Source organism: Hemitrygon akajei, chromosome 8, assembly GCF_048418815.1.
Source record: "Hemitrygon akajei chromosome 8, sHemAka1.3, whole genome shotgun sequence".
Lineage (NCBI taxonomy): Eukaryota > Metazoa > Chordata > Chondrichthyes > Myliobatiformes > Dasyatidae > Hemitrygon > Hemitrygon akajei.
In genome coordinates, this window is record NC_133131.1 from 118,235,280 (window position 1) to 118,256,667 (window position 21,388).

At 39.8% G+C, this 21,388-nt stretch overlaps 1 protein-coding gene across 1 annotated transcript in view; it reads left to right on the plus strand.

The window, feature by feature from the left end:
* The window catches only part of ctnnal1 (catenin (cadherin-associated protein), alpha-like 1), a 285,831-nt gene that overhangs the window by 1,086 nt on the left and 263,357 nt on the right, over window positions 1-21,388 (plus strand). The gene's annotated exons all lie outside the window — the stretch shown is intronic.

Sequence of the window (21,388 nt, forward strand, 5' to 3'; positions counted from 1 at the left end):
AGAGAGAGAGTGTGTGTGTGTGTGTGGAGGGTGTCCGGGCCACGCGCAAAGGGTTATTCTTGCCCCAGAGAGGACGTAGGACACTTAGTTTAGAAAGGGAAAGGCAGTGAGGGAGGCGCTTCACAGCCTGGAGCCGGTGTTTTATTCCAAAGTTCGAACTCCGTAACTTTCAAAGAGGGCAGTATGACTTTCGCCGGAGAACAGGAAGGTTTTATTTCCTGCCTTTTAGCAGCCACACTGAGCAGACTTTCTGATTTGCAAGTGCTCCAAGTTCACAGTCGCACACCCCACAAAGGTTTACTGCTTTGAATTAAAGGTCTTTCTACCTTTCCCTTCGTTGCTCTGTCAAAAGGCGCTCAATAGCTACTGCGAAGCCGACAACGCCATCAATGAAAGGAATAGTTCTAAGATTTCGGAGTCCCGATTCCTCGAATTTCAGCAGGTGTTTTAAATTCGGACAAAATATTCAAAATGCCTGCATCTGTAATTTGCCTGCAGAGCATTCTTGAGCCGCAGAACAGATTCAACAGTTAGGTCAGGGGAAAGAACTGAGATATGGAACACTTAATGTTTTTGTCACTTGGGAATTTTGCCAAATTATTCCTTCAATTTTTACATTTTTTAACTGATAATTCAGTTTGGTAGGAGTCTTTTACTTTTATGGTGCTTGCAAAGTTATTAATTTCAAAACAATATAGGGAAAGTAGAGAAGGAGAAAAAGCGTGATATTTACGCTTTTAATAATAGACTATATAATCTTCGATGTAAAATTGAATCTAATTAAAAATAATACCTGGAATATGTTACTTCATAACTTGCTGTCAAAGTAATAGGAAAGTTTACATCATTCGTCATGATGGGAAAATATTCTGTTAGTTTTGGGCAAAGATCTTTGTGATTAAATTTGGAATTACAAATGTTCTTGTTAAAACCCTACTACCACACTTTGTTCATTTCTCTATTGAAGTGTATTTAGTTCAGTAATATTACAGTACATGCACAGTAGACATGAAGTAAACATTTTAGAAAATTGTATCCATTTATCATAAGTGTACATTTTACTGATAAACCAAGTGTTAGTTATTGCCTGGAAACCCCTCTGCCCTGGTCATTAACAAGAGAAAATCTGCAGATGCTGGAAATCCGAGCAGCACACACAAAATACTGGAGGAACTTCGCAGGCCAGGCAGCATCTATTGAAAAGAGTACTGCCAACGTTTTGAACCCAGACTCTGCATCAGGATTGGAGAAGGGTCTCACTCTAAAATTGACTTTACTCATGTCAATAGATGTTTCCTGGCCTGCTGAGTTCCTCCTGCATTTTGTGTATGTTGCCTTGATCATTATCCAGTTTTTCTATGGCCTCATTCATTAAGATTTCATTTTTTTGTAATTTTTATAACTATATTTCATTACTTCCCCTTTCAGCTTTCTTAATCCTTTTATGCTTCTGAGCAATTTGACATTGGATTTCCACACTGAAGTTTATATTTCTTTATTGAAGCTTGCATTGTTAATTTCCAAACTTCTAATCGGACTACTTAATGAAATACATTTGCTTACAGTTCCGTGACCCTTCACATGCTTTCGATCGCCTCAACCATTTTCAATACCCTGGCTTTGACTGCCTCATTTTCACCGTGGATGTCCAGTTCCTTTACACTTCTATTCTCCATAACGAAGGCCTTAAAGCTTTCGGCTTCTTTCTCAACAAAAGGACCAACCATTTCCCCTCCACTACCATCTGGCAGAACTGGTCCTCACCCTCAACAATTTCTCCGGACTCAAGGAGTAGCCATGGGCACCCACATGAGCAACATTGACTGCATGAGTGCTGCTTAATGCACCTATACTGAACTTGTCAGTTTCATCAACTTTGCCCCAAACATCCACTCTACCCTTAAATTCACTTGGTCTATTTCTGACACCTTCCTTCCCTTTCTCAATCTCTCTGTTTCCATCTCTGGAGAGAAATTGTCTACTGACATCATTTATAAACCTACCAATATCCACTGCTATCTTGACCATACCTCTTCTTATCCTGTCTCCCATAAAAATGATATTCCCTTTTCTGAGTTTCTTCAAGTCCACCACATCGGTCCCAAAATGAGGTTTTCCTTTCCAGGACGTCAGAGATGTCCTCCTCCTCCAAAGAAGGGAGTTTTTCTACCTCCACCTTTGAAGCTGCCCTCACCCACATCTCCTCTATTTCCTGGACATCTGTACTCACCCCGTCTTCCCACCACCATAACAGGGATAGAGTTCCTCTTCTAACATAGCATCTCATGGGCCTCCGTATTCAACACATCATTCTCTGCAACTTCCGCCATCTCCAAAGAGGTCCTTCCACCAAAGACATCTTAACCTCCCCCCACACTCCGCTTTCTTCAGGGTTCATTCCTTCCATGACTCCCTTGTCCATTTGCCCCTCCCCACTAATCTCTCTCTTGGCACTTGTCCTTGTTAATGGCCAAAGGGCTACACCTACCCATTCACCTCCATTCAGGTCCCTAAATAGTCCTTCCAGGTGAGGCAGTGCTTCACCTACGAATCTGTTGGGGTCATCTATTGTATCCAGTGCTCCCATTGCAGCCACCTCTACATTGGCAAGACCAATTGTAAATTTGGGGTCCCCTTTGTCGAGCACCTCCATTCTGTCCGCCAAAAGTGGAACTTCCCAGTGGCCAAACATCTTAGTTCTGGTTCGCATTCCTGCTCTGACACATCAGTCCATGTGCCATGATGAGACTAGCCTCAGAGTGGAGGAGCAACACCTTGTATTGTGTCTGGGTTGCCTCCAAACTGATGGCATGAACATTGATTTCTCCTTCCATTTAAAAAAAAAATCCCTCCCCCTTTCCCTTTCTTCTTTTCCCCACTCTAACCTCTTGCCTCTTCTGTCCTGCCTTTCACCTCTCTCTGGTGCCCCTCGTTCTTCCCTTTCTCTCATGGTCCATTCTCCTCGCCAGCCCTTTACCTTTACCATATAGCTGGCTTCACCTTCCAGCTATCCTCCTCCTTCTTCCCCTCACCTTTTTTTTCCTGGTGTCTTCCCCCTTCCTTTCCAGTCCTGATGAAGGATCTTGACCCAAAACATCAACTGTTCATTCATTTCCATAGATGCACCTGACCTGCCGAGTTCCTCTGGCATTTTGTGTGTGTGTGATGCAGTTGCTTACCCTGTTCACTTGGGTTCTATGTACCCATCTTGTCTCATAATGACTTTTGCTAACCAAAACTGCTAATAAATAATTTTTAGAAAATTAAGCCTGTAAAACCAGTCGTAGTGGGTAGTGGTGTTTGATGCTCATCAAATTATGGCCCAATTTAACAAACATTCCGTGTGGAGGGTGCAATTTCAAAACCTAGAGTTAATTATATTTTTGGGAAAAATTTTGATTCCATACTTTTTAATACCCAAGTTGTGGCTGAAGGGTGGGTGAGAAAGAAATACATATTTGTACATTTTAGAATATACCTATTTTATTGAGATGGATTTTCCATACAATTTCTAGGTTTCTCTTGACTATGATCATGAACCTGAAGTACAGCTTGACTGATGTCTGAAAACTTGATAATATTGATAGTTTGACTATAACAGCATGTCCACCAGAGTTTGAGTGCTACTGGATATTTCATTGTTTAAATTGGACCAATGGGCTAGATTATGAGAATTCTGCTGTGGTGTGCTCATTATATCCTGTTGTTGAAAATTATGATCTGATATCAACATTGTCTGGAAAATTTAAAAACTATCATTAGAAGTCTTGTGCACTGACAATGCTAATGAATCTTGAGGTGGACATTGACAGTTTTATACTTGATTCTCAAATTTCTGTGAAACAATTAATTTAAGTATATCAATATGCTTCCCCTTGTATAGTTATCATGGTTTAAACCTTTTCCAAATGTGTGTGTGCATATACAAACATCATAAACTATAGCCACAAAGGGCCCTATCAGAGCAGGTTATTTTTGAAATGTATGGGAGAAAATTTTATTTTGATGTATGTCCTAAGTTTAGATGTGATTCAGATTAATTTTGACATTCTTCCTGTGTCCCGTATGTTAAATAAGAAATGTTTCTGCAAATGTAGAGAGATACAAAATTAAGACTAATAAAAGTATTCTAATTGATGGAGACAGTTTTTGAATATTGTGGCTGTTCAAACTGATACTGATGTGATTCCTCTAAAGCAGGGATTCCCAACCTTTCTTATGCCTTGGACCGATAGCATTAAGCAAGGGGTCCGTGGACACCCGCTCTGAAGTAACTTGGATGTAACTATACATTTATTTCACAATAATGCCTCCAGCATAAACTTCTAAATGAGAAACACTGGGGGTGGGGATGAATGAGATACACATGAAAAAAAGCAATTTGCAGAACAGTGGGTCTGACCAGTTAGATATTCTTGAAGGCCAACACAAGCAGTGTGGCTGAATGGTCTGGTGGACGTGACAGAGTGCGTCGTTCTGTCTGAGTTATTTATGTATGTAGTTATTATGTTAGTTTTTACCTTTTAAAATAAACTTCAGTTATATTTTTAAATAGCCGATGTTACTTCATAGAAGGCCAACTACTGAGTCATGTACAAAATAAGCAAATTAAATCATTGTATGAAACATCAAAATGGTGATTTAATGCCCTTTCTTAATAGCTATGGTTAAACTTGGTTTGGTTAACTGCTGTACTACACCTGGGATTATGCATTTGAATAACTGATACTATGACAGACTACTGATGAAATGCTGAATTGTCAAAAGTGCCCTCCTTTGATAAGTTGGAAATCTTCTGAAATCTTTTTTCAAATTGGAAATCGATTTGGAAATTGGAAATCTTCCAATCTGAAATCTTTGCAGTCTGATAAAGAGGATTGGTGTTGGGCATGGTGGAGTACGTAAAGAAGTATAGCTGCCTTCCTTTGGGATGAGTCTGGTTTCTTTCAAAATCAATGCTTTCTAAGAAAATAAATTAGAATAGTTGAATTAGAATATAAAGCATAGGAGCAGAATTGGGCCATTTGGCCCATTGAGCCTGCTCTGCCATTGTATCACAGCTGATTTATTATTCCCCTCAACCTTATCCTGTTGCTGGCTCCCCATAACCTTCGATGTCCTGACTAATCAAGTACTTATCAACCCCTGCTTTAGATGTACCCAATGACTTGACATCCACAGCTGCCTGTGGCAGCAAATTCCACAGATTCACTACCGTCTGGCAAAAGAACTTCCTTCTCATCTCTGTACTAATTGGATGTCACTCTATTCTGAGGCAGTTCCATCTGGTCGCAGACTCCCCCGCTATAAGGAATATACTTTCCACATCCATTCTATCTAGGCCTTTCAATATTTGATGGGTTTCATTGAGATCCCGATCATTCTTCTAAACTCCAGTGAGTACAGGCCCAGAATCATCAAATGGTCCTCATACGTGAACCCTTTCATTCCTGGAATCATTCTTGTGAAACTCCTTTGGACCTTACAATGCCATCACATCTTTTTGTAGATACAGGGCCCAGAGCTGCTCAGAAAACTCCCAAGTGCAGTCTGACCAATGCCATTTAAATTCTCAGCTTTATGGTCATCCTTGAGATTATATAATGACTTACTATTTAAGCAAGGCTTTCTTCACAGAAATGTAAAGATATACTTCAACAGCTCTTCTTCATTTGGTATCAGCCAAAGTTTTCCGAAGTTACATGAGCAGCTTTTCCTGTGTGTGGATCTCCCTGATGGTTTATGCAGTCACTGAATCTGTTGAGTGTAGGATAAAACCAGTAGCTGGAAAATGTGCAATGTGACCATCTGAATTCCAATCCAACGCTGTTATCACATAACAAATTTCCTCAGTGGTGTGGAGGGTTGTGCCCGTGTAAAGTAGTTACAGCATGCTATTACTTTTATTTCTTGTGAATCTATTAAATGTGATATTAACTTCCAGTTTGTATCTTGCTAGCTAGAATGAAGTATTTTATATAGTTTTCAAAACACATTGATGCTTCCCCTTTGCTGAATCTTAGAAATCTTACCAAATCGTAAAGTTCTGAACAAAACTTTCACAAGGTTTTAGAAAACGAATCTTATCCCCAATAGGAATTTTTATTCTCAAGTGGAGAAATCCATCTCAGATCAGAAGTGCCCTTCACGTCCTTGGTGGCAGCTTTGTAGCTCAGCCTCTGTCGCTTAATTTCTTTCAAGCCAATGGAACAGAAGGTTGGGAGTGGAGCTGAATGTGTAGCCTTCGTACGGAGTGTTTAATTCTACCAACTAGGGACACTTTTCTGAGCAACAGGTTTTTAATTTTTGAGCGGTTCATTATTGCAGCCACTCATTTGTAATGATGATTAAATTATAAATATCGTCACTAAAGATTAAAACTGACAGGGTCCTTGCAACGATGTATATATAGTTAAATGTAGAAATCTGGAGTAACTGTTAATGATGCCCTAAATGTGTACGGGATACAATGCAGCACTCTTTGCATGTCTAATCAACAATAAATAAGTAGTTTAAATTGAAAACTGGCTTTTCTCTATTTATCCAATTCATTGAAAATATTGCATCTTGTTGGATAAAGTATATTTTAATGGCATGAAAAGTTAAACTTGGTGCTGAACAGACCTTCTTGGTCTTATCAAAGAATTTTAATATGTGTGGAGTATTATTCTCTCAGTGCATGGCAATTATACAGATTTAAAAAGGATTGGTGTTTAACTTTCCACATTAAAGTTGCACGTTTGTCCCAGTCTTTATTTTGCTTTCTGTAAAATTATTTAAGTTATAATCCTTGCCTTTTACTGTCTACGAGAATTTGTCCATTTCAATTGCTGAACCTGCATTATGGCCTTACAGTTCCAGGACTGATGTACTTTCTTTGTATATGATTGAATGTCGTACTGCAATATGGGAGGCATACCCTACAGATGCTGCAAAATCTTTATGTTCACCTTTGGCTTGAGCCACTTATTGTATAGGAGCCTCAACCTGTTTTGTTTGTTTAGCTGATCCATTCCATCCTCAAGTTAGTGATGTTTCGTGGGTTCTGATGGTGAATGATTGAGAGTGTGTTAATGATCTTGTTATTCTTGGGTCGGAGAACATTGTTGTCTTACATTTGTGGCTCTGTTTCTGCTGTATGTAGACATTATCTGAAAAGCTATGAAAGGCAATGGACATTTTGATAATTGTCAGTAAGTCAGAATTAGATTTATTATCTCTGTCATGTTGTTTTGGGGTAGTAGTACAGTGAAAAGACAAATTTCTGTAATTTACAAAATAGTGCAAAAAAATGAATAATGAGGTAGTGTTCATGTGTTACGGATCACTTAGAAATCTGATCGGGGGTAGGGGGGGAGAAGTTGTTTCTGAATCATTGAATATGGGCCAGGCTCCTAGAACTCCTCCCTAATGATAGGAGCAAGAAGAGGGCAAGTGCTGGATAGTGAGAGTCCTTGATGATGGTTACTGCATTCTTGAGCCACCGCCTTTCGAAGATCCTTCAATGGCGGGGGAGGCTTTTGTCCATGAAGAAGCAGGCTGAGCCTAGAACCATATGCACCTACTTTTCATTCTGCACATTGGAGTCTTCATGGTAGACTGGGACGCAACCAGTCAAAATGCTCTCCACAGTGTGTCTATAGTAACTTGCAAGCATCTTTAGTGACGAGCCAAGTCTCCTTAAACTTCTAATGAAGTAGAGCTGCTGGTGTGCCTTCTTTGTGGTTGCATCAGTGGATGGATTCTTCAGGATGTTGACCCTCCGGAACTTAAAGCTGCCTACCTTCTCCACCACTGATCTCTCAATGAATGTTGGTTTCTTCCTGATGTCCACAATCAATCCTTTGGTCTTACTGACATTGATTGTGAGGATGTTGTTGTATCACTGCTCAGACAGTCCTGTATGCCTAATATCTGAAATTTTACCGACCACAGTTTCACCCCAGATATTTCCAAAGAAAAGCAACAAAATTTGCTGGATATATCAGGGCCAAAAAAACAAAATCCCTTTTGATGTTGTGAAAACTAAAAAGCTGCAGATGTTGGAACTCTTCAGTAAAACAGAAAATGCTGGAAATACTCCATAGATCAGGGGGCATCAATGGTAAGAGAAGCCAAGTTATTATCTCAGGAGAAAGATGCTTTGTCAGAACTGGGAAAGGGATAAAAGAAGCTTGTTAGGCACAGGGAGGGTGGAATGGGTGGTCTTTTCGTTGGTTGGGTTGACCACTGATATTGGGTCATAGCTGGTTATGTGATACACAAGCCAGGGCAGTATGATAAGGAGAACAAGCTGTTGCTAATACAGCAGGCTGGCCTTCTCCATGCAGCTGAGGAATCCAAAGGAATGGCAGAGTGGGGTGACCAAGGCGATAAGCCATAAATAAGATTGTCTGGTCAGTAAGTGAATGGGAATGGTTATGAAGTAAGAGCATAGCTCAACACATGGAGCAGTTGCAAAATGCACAGCAAAAAGACATACCTGGCTGGTAGGACTGGTCATGTTCTCCGCTTCCAGAGGAAAATCAATGAAGCTGAGTTAATATTGAAGGCAATTGACTACATCGAGGAATATCACTTTACCTGAAGCTGTAGAATTCAGTTAAGTTAGAGATGGCATAGAAAAGATTCAAGGAGTGTTGCCTGGCTTGAAGGACTCAAGTTTAGGTGAGTATCCCCAACCATGATTCCCCACTCTCTGCCCACTTCCCACCCCCAATCCACAATGAAGCCCCATATCCGAATCAGGTTTATCATCCTTCATATATGTCATGAAATTTGTTTTTCTTGGTGGCAGCTGTATGGTGCAATATATAAAATTACTGCAATACTGTCCAAAAGTCTTCGGCACCCCAGCTGTATATATGTGGCAAAGAATTTACAAAGTACTGTAGTTGTTCAGAGATTTCTTCAAACTGGGCCTGGTTGAAATCTCCCACAATGATAGGGAAGGTATCAGCGTGTAGTTTTGTGCCTGCTGGTTACATTGCTCAGCTCCTCCTGTGCCTGCCTGACATTGGCCTAAGGTGGAATGTACGCCGCTACCAGGATGATGATGAGAAGCTTTCTCGGCAGATAAAACATATGACATTTGGCTACTAGATGTTCCAGGTTGGGTGAGACAGACTGCCATGCTTGTGCACCGAGATGATTTAGTCATTAAATATACTCCACTTTGTCTGCCTGTAAGTGACTGAGCTGAACTGCTGTCTTGCTGTCCTGTCTTTGCAGAGGATGGGGAAGCCACTGGGCTGCGGCTGTACATCCAAAATTGTGGATATGAGCCATGTTTCCATAAAAAAGAGTACTCAGCAGTCCCTGATGTTTCTCTGGTACATTAATCTTGCTCTGAAGTCTTCTATTTTATTTTCCAGAGACTGTATTTTCAGTCATTCACCAGGTAATCTTGTTCACAGGTTATCCCTGGGTCAGCTTGATTTTATCCTGTTACAGACATCCCCATTCCTATGGCTTAACAAACTTATTTTGTCACCTTCTCAGCTTAGCTGGAGTGAACTTACACCTGAATTATTGCTTCTGTTTCTCTTCCCACAAATGCAGCTATTTCTAGCGTTTTCCATCGTGTCAATGTCCATCTTTGATGACACATTGGTTAGCACAGTGCGGTGCTGTACCAGTGTTACGGGTTCAGTTCCCTCTACTGTCTGTAAGGAGATTGTATGTTCTCCCTGTAACCACGTGGGTTTCATCCAGGTGCTCTGGTTTCCTCCCGCAGTCCAAGGATGTCTCGGTTGGTGGATTATTAGGTCATAATAAGAAGTCCAGTGATTAGGCTAGGGTTAAACCGGGGGTTGCTGCACTGCACGCCTCGAAGGGCCGGAAGGGCCCATTTCTCACTTTGTCTCAATAAATAAATAGATTGGTGTTCCAGAGATGAATAGTTTGCATTCATGAGACATATTACCGGAGTACTATTTTTCCTCAGGGGCCCAAGTAATAACCAGGGATCACTGGCAGCTTTGGTAGTCAGGGCAGCAGCTCATACCTCTCGTCCATTTTCTTGTCTGCATGAAGGCTGTAATTAGGTATGAAATGTGGTGTTTCCAGCATAAACCAGGCTAAAAATAGTTTATTGGTGTGTTGGTGTTACTACTCTGAAATAAACTGCTGGAAGCATAATTAGTCGTGACTTGCATCTCTAGAATCAGTGTTAAGATGATGTGTAATTATATTTAATGAAATTAGAACATGAGAATCATTTATTTCAGGTCTGAGCAGTTCAAGATATCGTCAAGTGGTTTCAAATGCTTTCTACTCCCAAGTACTGAATAGGCTGTGCTTTATTGTGCTTGCTATTTCTCCAATGGTTGTCTTATTGTTTCACGTTTCTGCCCCCAGTAGCTAAATATTATTAAATTAGAGCAGAAGGAAATGCAGAATTTCCACAAAATTGCCTTCTCTATTGATAGGAAAGATTTTTTCACATGTGGTTATGATTTAACATTTTTTTTCTCAGCCTCTTGATATGTATATGCCACGAAAAACAATGAAATCAATTTGACCAGGACTGAAACATAGTAACATGATGAAATAATTTGAATGCATTTTCCTGAGCCTCCAGCATTTTGTGTGTGCTGCCCAGTTCTATTATTTTCCAAGTGCCCTATACCATTTCATTAAGAAAACAGATAATGCTAGTAAAACTCAAAAGTTCAGAGTAAACTTAATATCAAAGTACCATATACTACCTTGAGAATCAGTGTCTTGCCAGCATTTACAGGGAAATAAAATAAATTAAGTATAATTTTATGAAAAGCCATACATAGACTAAGGCTGACAATTAAACCAATGTGTAAAAGAAGAAATGAAAGGTGATACTGAGGATATGAGTTGTAAAGGGTCCTTTAAGTTGAGTTGGTAGGTTGTAGAATTAGTTCAGAATGGTGTTTGAAGTTATGCACACCGGTTCAAGAACCTGGTGGTTGTAGGGCAATAACTGTTCCTGAACCTAGTGGTGTGGGGCCTAAGGCTTCTGTATCTCCTGCCCAGTGCTAGTCGTGAAAAGAGGTAATAAGGTTAGGCAGAAATGATTGGGGGCAGGTGGTAATGGGTGGATTAAAGGGAATTTCTGGGATACAATGTCATTTAGGGGCATTTGAGCTCTTTTGTATGTAAACTATATTGCTAATGTTGTAAAGTCTAGATAGTATTTCGTAGTGAAGTGTATAGGGACCTAAATAACCCAGGTTAGTAATTTGCTTCCATTTTCCCCATTCTAGCCTGCTGCATCTGGTGTTCACAATGTCGCCTCCTCTACACTGAAGAAAATGAACACAGATTGGGCGATAACACTGCAGACTATTTCTGCTTGGACTGCGTGGTTTCCACTTTAATTCCCCTTCCCACTCCCTACTCTGACTACTGTTTAAAGCCTCCTGCTGCAATGAGGCCCAGTTCCATCTAGAGTAACATCTTATTTTTCCCCATAGATATGTTGAAGCTACAGGCTGAGTGTCAAATCGTCCAACTTTAGATAACTCACTCTTTCTGTTTGAAACAGGAATGAACTGGTTGTTTTCTTTTCCCCTGCTACCCCTTTTTCTTTCATTTGTACAATCTAGTCTTCTGGGCATGTCACCGTGGCCAAGTTCTACTAATGACTGCACTTCACAACATTAGCTGCACAGTACACAAGCAAAGGAGCTCACCTGTCTCTTATCAGCAACATTATTTTATCCTATTGCAGACATTTTAATTATCACATGTGCATTGAAATGTACATGAAATATGTTGTTTACATTAACAACCAACACATCCTAATGATGTGCTGGGGACAGCCCAACATGGAATGGCCCCAATGTTCACAAAAAGTGAAGCCACGTCAAAACAAGCCCCTTTCCTCCCTCCCACCTACCCCTCACCCATTCACATGTGCAGAGAGGCCTGCAACCCCAGGACAAGCTGCCTCTGGGTTTCCAGCCTCCAGTGGACTTGTGCACTCTCAGGCATCAGGTTTTTGACTTTCCCAGTGAACTTGCAGACTCTCAGATCCAGTGCTTTCACCATTGGGCTTTGACTTAAGGGCTTCTGGTTGATCTTTGGTATTGAACCCAGGACTCCCTGATAACCGGACCTCAAACTTCAGTCTTCGAACTCCGGACTCGTTGATTCATGTACCTCGAGCCCTCTTCCTGCGCAGACCTCTGTTCCTGGGACCACAGCCTTTGTTCTCACTTGGCTTCATCCACAGTGCTTGCCGGCCTGTCCTTTTATTTTTACACTCTCGTGTTACTGGTTATTGAAAGCGGACCAGAGAACTAGGCCCCAGCCTAACCTCTTAACTCCCCCACATCCCTGTCTCTAAACCCTAAACTGATCCTTCATCCCTAAGCAAGAACTTAATCCGAACTATTGCTCTCCACTGCCTTCTCTGCTACCTAGATTAGTTTATGCTTTGTTTTCTTTATCTCAGTTATAATGAATGATCTTCCACCTGAAGCATGAACTATTTCTCCTTCCCTAGAATATTTCCAGCATTTTCTCTTTTATATTTCAGATGTTTAGCTATTCCAGTTTTATTTTGTTTTTCACCACTTCCTTTAATAATAGATTGCAGTTTGTTCCTTGCTACTTGGGTCAGGCTTATTGGTCTCGTGTCCCCCCCTGTTTACTCTCTCCTTCCTTAAATAGTGGTGTTTCTAGGTCTTAGTTGAAAATGCCTCTGTGGATATTATTCGTCTAGTGATCTGAAGATCGCTAGTTTGAGCCGTGGCTGAGGCTTGTGTGTGTGTGTCCTTGAGCAAGGCACTTAACCACACATTGCTCTGCGACGACACCGGTGCCAAGCTGTATGGGTCCTAATGCCCTTCCCTTGGACAACATTGGTGGCGTGGAGAGGGGAGACTTGCAGCTTGGGCAACTGCCGGTCTTCCATTTAAAAAAAAACCTTACCCAGGCTTGCGCCCTGGAAACTTTCCAAGGTGCATATCCATGGTCTATCGAGACTAATGGAGGCCTACCATTATAAACACGCGAAAATCGGCAGATGTTGGAAATCCAGAGCAGCGTACACAAAATGCTGGAGAAACTTAGATAGTTGACATTTCTGGCCGAGACCCTTTCTGAAGAAGGGTTTTGGCATGAAATGTCGACCGTCTATTCCTTTCCATAGATGCTGCCTGACCTGTTGAGATCCTCCAGCATTTTGTGTTTGTTTCTGTGGATATTAATGTAATCATTTATAAACCTCTTCCATTTTAATCAGTCTTTCTGACATCTTTTTGCTTACTGACAACTTTGTTCATGTATTCCAACACAGCTGGAACATACTTCCAATATGTTTGGTTGCTCCCTATCAATATGTAAAAGTGTGAGCTTTTGACAGTGTGAAGCCTTTTTACTCCAGATTTAAACAAGTAATTATTCTGAGGATTTGGGCAGCATTGACAATGCTTATCACTCTGTGCCTTGAGAAGTTGGTGGGTCTGCTCTTTCAATTGCTACAGTTGCTGTGGTGATGGTACTCCCACAATGTTGCTGCTTTTGTACTTCAGTTGTAAAGGTCACACGAGGGATGTGCTGAAGAAATAATTTTGGTGAATTGTTATAAGGCAGTTCTATAAACATTTCAACCAAATCATGTAGCCCAGAATCACCAATTAAGTAACTGGTCTGACCCAGATTTTAGGAGTCTTATGACTTGAAATTTGTTGTGGTGCTGAAAATGAGGAGTCAACCAGTCTTTGCAGAATACCAGATCCTACTAAAATTCCTGCAGCCACCGTTGATGTGACTTGTGGCTGCTTCAGGTAAACTTTGTTAGTGGCAGCTCTTAATATATTAATAGGTTTAAAGTCCATTGAAGATCTGGAAGACAATACAAATGGAATGTTCTCTTTGTTTGCCCAGGCCTGAATATTATCTAAAATATTTAAGGCTAAAAACAGAAATAATGGGGGTATACATCAGGTTGGCCAGCATCTCTGGAGAGGGAAAGAATGAACATTTTACCTTGATGACAATTCATCCAAAAAAAAGTTCTCAGTCTGGTGAAAGACTGCTTTATGTTTGGAATCAGTTGCTTTGGACTGGGTGCAAGTTGTCTCAGTCCTGATCGTTGTAATGAAAGGCTGGCCATGGAAGAAACATTTGAAGATTCCTTTGGCAGTTATGTGTAGAGGCATTGATCACTGACGTTTTGGGGGAGAAATTGATGCGTTTCTGTTTGTTCTGTTATTAGATTGTGAAAACTTTTCAAATTTGAAATTTTTAGGAAAATCTTGTTATAACTCTATGAAAGCAGAAGCATTTCTGTTCATTTCTCCCTTGTTATCTGGACAATGGTGTGGCATTACCCTTTACTGTAGACACTTTTCTGAAGATATGTGTAGGTCTGAAAATGAATATGAATAGCTTGGACAATGTGTCCATGTTTGTTGCGTACCTTGGGATACAAGAGAGTATCGTCAGTTACTTAATTTGTTAGGTAAGCAATGTTTGTGAACTCAGAGCCCATCTTTTCCCTTGTACAGTTGTGCAGGGAATAATCTTACAGTGCTAAAGTGTGGAAACAGGTCCTTCAGTCCAACAAGACCATGTTGACTCTCTATGCACCCACTTGCACTAATACCACTGTCTTGTCCCTCATTTCTAACTCCCACCTACCCCCTAATTTCTACCACTTCAATACAGGAACAATTTATGTTGGTCACTTAACCTATCAGCTTGTACACCTTTTGCAGTATGGGAGGGAAGTGAAACACTCAAAGGAAGTTCATTTGTTCACAGGGAGAACCTGCAAATTTGACACGGACAATATTTGAGATCAAGATCTTAATTACTAACTCCATGAAACTGTGAGGCAGCTGCATCCCCGTGCTGGATTTTTCTGGTGCTTGGGCTGTCGGAGGAAGGTGTTCTTCCTGGTAGTAGTCTAGTTGTTCACCATTTGTCTAAGCTATTAAGTCATAGGACTAAGACACTGCTCTGAACTTGGCCCTGTAGCCTCTACTCTTGTGGAATAATCACAGTTTAGTATCTTATGTTGAGGTGAGTTTGCTACTGTTACTGGCACAAGTTTTTAATATATTTTGCAGTGAATTAAAATTGTTCTCTCTGCCCAATGGCGATAGTATATGTTAGGATAAAGTGTTAGTTAGTGAAGTAAACAGTTCTGATGCTTCTGTCTACCAAAGTATCCACGGATTTCTAATTTTGGCCAGGTGAGATCTGTCTTCAGTCAGAAGTGCTGATGTCACTGCTACATGTGACGGAAGTGATTTCTTTGTGTTCATCGTGCCTTATAATTCCTTTCAGTGCCATTGTAGGTAAAAATTGAGAGGGTTGATTGTTCGTTGATTTAGATTGATGTTATCTAGTTTGATTTGCATATTAGAGAAGGAACTCATTGAAGATCTGTAGATATCCAATTTATGGTTGTGAAAAGGCATCAAGAACATAATTAATGATGGTCTGATTTGAACTGCTTCTGGCAGTTCCAATCAGCTTTAAAGTTTACGTTGGTTCTGTCTGATTTCGGTTATCATAGTGAAGATTCATGGAAAACAACAAGTATGATATGCCATGTTTACTGACATCTAATTTTAATAGTCTTTCACATATTTTTGCCTTTGTCAGAAAATGGCTTGCGTTCTTTTATCAAATATTCAAAAGCTTACTTACAATAAACATATTTATGATTATTTCAATTTTTAACTATTTAGAAGAAATTCTGACATTTAGTAGTAACATTAAGTCGTGACTGTTTTGCTCAGAGTAATATTCTGAAGATGATGTATCTGCAGTGAATTATCACCTAGCTCCTGTGAAGCAGTCATGAAAATCTTATTAGTACTACTCCACAGAAATTTAAAGTATAAAATATAATTTTTAACATCAGATGTTACAAATACTTCCTTGTATGATTGCTTCTACAACCAGTCAGAGCTGTGAAGTTGATGGATCCTGAGTGCCTATGAATATTATGTTTGGTATTACATTAAGAACAAGTGAAACTAGGTTCAAAGTAGTTTCAGATGTTTGCTTGTCAAGAATGGACAGAATTAAATACGTATGTAGGCTGCAGAATATAATTTGATATTTCGAAATATACTTTTCCTATTTCCATTCTCTGAGGTTGTATTTTTCTCGAGCAATGTGTGACTTGTGTGTTCCAAGTCGCTCAGTAGTTTGCTACACTTTTGGAGGTGCACAAAGGAAGGAATCTGCCTTTAATTTGATTTACTTCAATCACAAAGAAGCTATCTAGTTTAAAAAAGCAGATGGAGTGATTTGTTATTTATTTTTGCACAAGGGTAAGCCATTCAAAATGCCTATAGATGAGGAAATTTCTTGTTGATCTATTATGCAATAATTGAAAAATCATACTTTACTGCATTCAAAATATAGAATTTTAATAATGAGAGAGCTTGGTCATTAGCAAAGACTTCCTGGTCTGGAACTCATCTTAAGAAACCAGACTTTGAGGTGACCTGATAAAGGTCTTTAAAGTTGTGCTTTCAATAAGCATAGAAGCAAATGTTGATAAAGAGTGAAGTGAAGTAAAAAGAACATGAGGAAACTGGTGGAATGATGCCAGGGCTTTGGAGGATTGCAGACATGGTGTTATTTAAAAAGGGGAGGGGGAGGTTTAAATAACATAATTACTGGCCAGTTATTTTAAATTTGGTAGGCAAGTCATTAGAATTATTTGAAGCGATGGTATAGACTTGTTATTTAGAATGATATACAAACGTTTGTATATTAATCAAGGAATGCCAGCATGAATTTACGGGAGGGTTGTGTGGGTTGTGTGGGTTGTGTTTGACTACCTTGGCTGAAAGTTTCTAAGGAAATAACTTAGATGATTAATGAGTGAGGGTTTCTGCATAGATTTTAGCAAGGCTTTTGACAAGGTCCTTTTTTTAAAGATTATATTTTTTAAAGGCCTAGGAAATTCAAAGGAAAATGGCAAAGTGAATCCAAAATTGGCTCAGTTTCAAGAAGTAAAGGGTGATATTGAAGAGATATTCTTGTAACCAGAAAGATGTTTCTTAGAGCAGTAAGCACAGAAACGGGCATTTCAGCCCACGATGTCTATGCTAAACTAAATCTCCTCTGCCTGTACTTGATCCATATTCCTCCATTCCATGTGTATTCGTATGTCTAAAAGCTTCTTAAACACCACTGATGTATCTGCTTCTATCATTACCTCTTGCATCTATCACTCTTTCTGTGTTCTCAAAAAAAGCTTGTCTTGCACATTCTTTAAACTTTCCCCCTCATCTTAAGTACATGTCCTCTGGGTCTTGATGAAATGTCTCAGCCCGAAACAATGACTGTTTATTTCCCTCTATAGATGCAGCCTGACCTGAATTACTCCAGCATTTTGTGTGTGTATTGCTCTAGATTTCCAGCAAGGGCTGTATCTCCTATGTCTCTGATTAAGTCTATGTCCGCTAGTTTTAGACTTCCCCACCCTGGGAAAAAGTCAGTGATTATCTGCTTTATCTATGCCCCCCTGTAAGGTCACTTCTCAGCCTCCGACACTGAGGGAAAACGGTCCCAGCCTATTCAGCCTCTCTTTATAACTCAAGACTTGCAGTCTTGTAAACACGCTTGTGAATCTTTTCTGCATCCTCTCCTGCTTAATGACAACCTTCCTATGACTGGGTGGCCAAAAGTGCGAATGATATCCAAGTGAATTTAAACATGACATTGCAACTCCTGTCATCAGTGCTGTGACTGATGGAGCAAACATACCAGATGCTGCCTTCACCATCCTGTGACACCATTTTCAGGGAAAAGGCTGTATCACTGTGTCTCTGTGATGCTGGTCTGGTTAGTGGATAAAGGTGGACTTTAATTCCGGTAACCCACATTTTGGTGCCATACATTAAGAAGGCATTGTGCAATAAAAAGCTGAATACCTAGAAGGTGAGTAAATGGAGGAGACCATGTCGTGTCTGCCATTAACAACAGGGCAGGCTAGTAAACTGATTTGAAAGGAGATGTGGGAAACTTTTCTTTAATAGTTGGGGCATGGAATAGATGAGCGTGTCAATTAATGCTGGGACTAAACACAACATTAGTTTGACTACAAACAAGAGAAAATCTGCAGATGCTGGAAATCCAAACAACGCACACAAAATGCTGGAGGCACGAAACCTTGACTGTACTCTTTTCCATGGATGCTGCCTGGCCTGCTGAGTTCCTCCAGCATTTTGTGTGTTGTTTAGTTTGACTACAACTTGAACACTGAATAAGCTTCTGGTCTTGACATCACAGATGGCTTGCATATAAGATGATGTAGTGGAGACTTGAGGATGTTGCAAAGTCTGGAAAAATGTAGGATTGGAACTGAGGAGGCTGAAGGGACGGGTAATTAAGGTGCATGAATTGCTCAGATGTGCTGAAGAAGAATGACCAATTAACATTGCAGAGGAGTCAAAAATCTTGGTACATGGATTTAAGGAAAATGGCGGTGGGACATGGTTTGGATCAGGGGTTCTCTGCCTGGGGTACATGGACCCCTTGCTTAATGGTATTGGTCCATGACATAAAGGTTGGGAACCCCTGCTTTAGGTGATGAAAATGTTTTCATCCAAAGGATGATGGGCCTGGGATTTCACTTCCCGAAAAGAGTGGTAGAGGTACAAACCTTGTATGTTTACTTTGCATTTCATGAACCAGATGAATCAAATCCCTTTACATCAACGTTTGTTATTTTCTCATCACCTATGTTGTATTTCCTTTTTTTTCCCTGAACAATGTGTGTACCATCATGGAGATGCAGGTGGTGAAATCTCAAGTAAAGCACTAGCTGCTGAAGGAACTCAACGGGCAAGCAATGTTTGTTGAGAGAAACTGACAGTCAGTGAATTTGGTCAAGATTCTTCACCTAGATTGGATGAAGGGCTTTGACCTACAGTGTCACCTGTCCATTTTCTTCACAAGCTGCCTGGCTTGCTGAGCTCTCCAGCGGCTTGTGTGTAACATAACTTTTCCCATATTCCACCACAACTTTATCTGCGTGCTTAATCTGTTTATATTCTTTTGCATACACTTCATGTTTTTATCACAACTCACTTTCCCACCTAGATTTATATTTTACCCTTTTATTTACTTGCAACAGTGTGTCCTGTGGGGGACAGACATTTCTAGTTCAATCCGACTCTTTAACCATTCAAATTCAGATATTGTACGTTTGTCGCTTCCTTCTGAGTTACAGCTTTAAAATCTCTATTAGATTGGTCAGAATTATTTTTCTTTCAAATTATATTAACCAACTGCATTTTGATCTTTTTCCGTGTTTCCTTAATGATGGGTTTCAAGATTTAATCAGCAACAGTTAACTAGTAGGTTAACGGATGTATAATTTAGTTTTTTTTCCGTCCCTCCCTCTAGTCTTAACTAGCAGAGTTGCCTCTTCTGATCTAGTGGAAGTGTAGGTAATATTAATGGATGGATTAGTGATGATCTGTCATCTCCATAGCCATCTCTTCAGAACTCTAATCCACATTCAGCAGGCGTATCTAGTATTAATCCCTTTAATTTCTCCAGTAGTTTCTCTTTTGTGTTATTAATTACTTTAATTGCCTCCCTGTTCTTAGGCTCTTCCACATTTCTACTAATTTAATGCACTTCTGCAATTTAAATGAATATTTAAATATTTGATTAATGCCTGATATATTCCATTATTCCACAGAGTAATCTATCTTGTCATTGTGTTCATGGGACCCACGTTTATCTCACTTTTTCACAGAGTTCTAGAAGTTTCTCACAACCTGTTTTTCATATTTCTTGCTAATTTATGCTTATTCTCCTTCTATCTATATTTTGGTAAAATGTTTTTGTGGATGAATTTTCAATCACTGAGGTTTAATGTTTAGAATTCCCTCTCAAGACCACTTCACTTCATCTCTTTGTACTTCTTTATGCACTTCAAATCTGTCTTTTCAGTAAAACTTAATCTCATCTCCTGAGGTGCATGCATGTGTCACTGTTTAAGTTCATAACAAGTGCCTATGTACTTTACCTCATGCTATAAAAAGACAATTTATTGTTGTAATGCGTCTGTGTCTAATGTACATTTAAGAAAGACTACATTTTTTGCACTGAATGATAATGTCTGTCTGATTTGTGAATCCCAAGCTTTGTTTGAATTAACAATAAATATGCAAAACCATTCTTTTCCAGATCTTTGAAAAACTACATCACACTTCTAATTCATGATGTTCGTCATTTTTAATCATAAAGGGTGTAATAATGTTACTGTAGAAATGTTTACTCTCAGCCATCAGCTGCGCTGATTCTGGTTTGAAATGAAACGTATTCTACCAAGACCACTAATGAACATAAAACCAGATGCACTGCAAATTAGTCATGTCCAGTTTATTGCTTAACTGCAAAGTTTTTTGACTGAACTGATGGATATCCCTTTCCCATGAATGATTATATTTAGCCTTTTTAACTGTGTATTAATGTTTAATGCAAAGACATAAATCTTATTGAATCTAATTAGCAGTGGTAGCAAGGGAGGAAGTCCAGGGTGAGAGCTGGATGCTAAAATTGGTCAGGAAATATTATCTTTGGCGTTGTCTGGTGGAAATGGGGTGGTAATGCCCTGAAAATTAAGTTGTTAGTGGAGAACGGAGTGGAAAATTTGCCGTCAGTTTTCGGCTCCCAACCTAAATGATGCAGTTGCCAAATGGGTTCTGTCTGCCCTGGCTGCTTGCACTAGACTGTCACCCTGTGCTTCTCAACAAGTAAAATCGTTTGAGGGAGAGGCTGTACGCTCCTCTGATTATGTACTTTATTTGGCAACATGGCAGAAAAAGATCTAAAAATAATTATATTCTTGGCACTGTAGGAATGTTCCTGGATAATGGACCCTTTTGTTGGCTGACTCCATATCATGATCTTTATATCTGTTCACACAGGTACAGTATATCTGAATGGGAGAGTAAATTAAATATCTCTCTGGAATGTTTGAATGATTAACATTGCAGATTTAACTCACTTGAACTGATTGCATTGGATTACAGTATTGCCCCTGCATTTAACTATTAACTGTTCTCACCTTTAACTATTAATACACGTCTCCTCAGAACAGATGAAAGGCATTGATGTGAAGCTTAGCCGTTTCCTCTCCACAGATGCCTCTTCACCTGAGTATGTCTAGCAATTTATTCCACAGGCCAGGGGTACTGTTGTGCTAAATGAGATTTTGACTCCTTTTAACAGCAACCTGCTGCTGTGAGTTAGCTGCAGAGGTGTTATAGTTATTCTATAAGGCTGACTGTTTGCCAGGGGCTATTCTGCATGGTAACACCCCCACTTTTAAGATCCTCCAAGTCTCACTCAACCTGATTTGGAAGCTGGTAGCCATTCCTTCGCTGTTGCTGTATTTAAACTCTGGAACGGTCTA